This window comes from Cyprinodon variegatus, unplaced genomic scaffold (genome assembly GCF_000732505.1).
Source record: "Cyprinodon variegatus isolate N-32 unplaced genomic scaffold, C_variegatus-1.0 Scaffold1318, whole genome shotgun sequence".
NCBI lineage: Eukaryota > Metazoa > Chordata > Actinopteri > Cyprinodontiformes > Cyprinodontidae > Cyprinodon > Cyprinodon variegatus.
This window is the reverse complement of record NW_015151771.1, coordinates 132,985-134,987: the sequence shown is the minus strand read 5'-3', so window position 1 is coordinate 134,987 and position 2,003 is coordinate 132,985.

Here is a 2,003-nt window from a genome sequence, read left to right as displayed (position 1 = left end):
CTGTCTTGGTCTATCTTTACAATTCTTTTAAAAATATATTGAAGTGTGCAGTGACCCCAAGAAACAGATACCGCTAGTGTTTAGTGTGGTGTTAAAAAGAAAATATACATAAATAATTACAGAACAAAGAATAGAATGTGAAATCTAGATATTTTAGGTCCGCACATAGCAAATTATTATACACTTTAGTAAGTTTCTTAATGACAAAAAACCTAGAAGTTTCAATGTTTGCTCCCTGCTGATTAAACAGTGGGATTATATATCTGGTAACAAATTTGATCGACTACACTGGAAAAAATCTAAATCTAAGTGCATTTGTTCTTGGATTGAGGAGATAAAAGATTAATTTTGCCAATGGAACAAGACAATTTTCACTTAAAAAAAGAAACATAATTGCATTGTCTTATACCAAGTGCATATTATCTAATTATCTTATTTTAAGAGTAAAAATACTCACTCCATTGGCAAACTATCTCATTTAACAACTCAAATTAAGGATAAATACTCTTAATTTAAGACATTTCTACTTATTTCAAGATCGTTTTTCCAATGGATAGATTAAGCTCTGAAAACAACTGTTTGTTCTGCACTACCTTAGGTTGGCCACGAGGTGGGGGAAGAGAACCATTCTTAAAATGTTGTCAGGGCAGTTGTCATGGTGATTGAAAGTATGCTATTTGTTTTGGTCTGCACTGTAATCTTATCCAATCAACTGATGGAATGGTCCTGTTTAACAGTGTAGATCAGGTTTGTTGTGCTTTCTTATCCAAAGCTCTTTTTAAGATAGTTCAACAGCCAATCTGTTGGTTTCAGCTCTGAACTCAGACTCATACAATCTGATAATGTCATTTTCCGTATGTGAAGTAACTCTGCTGTTTATTTGGATGGATGCCTGGACTCCCTGCCATGCTGGAAAATTAAATCTTCCTTCATATTCAGCCCTCCAGCAGCTTCCTGAAGGTTGTGTGTCTGAGCTGGTTGGTGTTTGGAACTGACATATTTTTCATCGACCATAACCAAACCACAGTTTGCTTCCACAGATCTTTATGGTTTAGCTGGTGAAATACTTATTTAGGCTTCTATTAAAACTTGATTGTTGAATTAAAATATAAACAAGAATACAGGAGATTGTTGACACGTCTTGAATCAGGGTGAAATATAATGTTGAAAGTAATTTTTTTTTTTTTTTTTCCCTTGGTCCTGTTTACCACTGCCAGTCTGGGTCTCATATTCCTTTTTGTCATTTGTATGTGTGATATTATGCATGTGTTAGGCAAGGAAAGTTTGTTTATAAAGCACAATTCAGTGGCAAGGCAATTCAAAGTACGGTAATTAGGTGTGTAAAAGTCCGTCCGTCCGTCCCCCCCTTCTGAAACATTTAGTATGCCTTCATACTAATAAGTGTCCAGCTTGTTGGTTTGTGAAGAACCCAAGTGGAAATGGAAGACATTAAATACTTAAAAAGAAAAAAAGATACAATAATGAGAAGTTGAAGGCATAACTGATCAGATCAGATAAAGCAGATATTTGGAGAATGAAGCAAGACAAGAGTGTACACTGGAGTTTACCAGAAGAATCCAGGACAGAAAGGAATGAACCAAAATGGTAACAATTTATAGAACATAAACAACTGAGAAATGGTGAAAATAGAGACACAAAAGACACTCCCAAGCTCCTAATGGTGATTAAAATAAGTGTAATGTGCTGAAAGCTGCAAGTAATGACCCTCTCTTTCAGGTCATTTTGACATTTTTTTGTCCTTATTTGGTTTAATGAAAGCCATCAGAGATTGTCCTGCAGATCTAGCTACCCAAAACATAATACAATAATTGTAGAAGTTGTTAGTCACCCATCCTGCAAACAGAAAGCCTGGTTCATATCCCAGCTGGGTGGAATGATGTGCCAGTGTGGGTCCTTAGGTAGGCCCCTCATGCCAATGCCTGCCTGGGGGACTTGCAGGTTAGTGGTTAACGGCCTCGTGAGACCATCCTGATCTCGAGAGC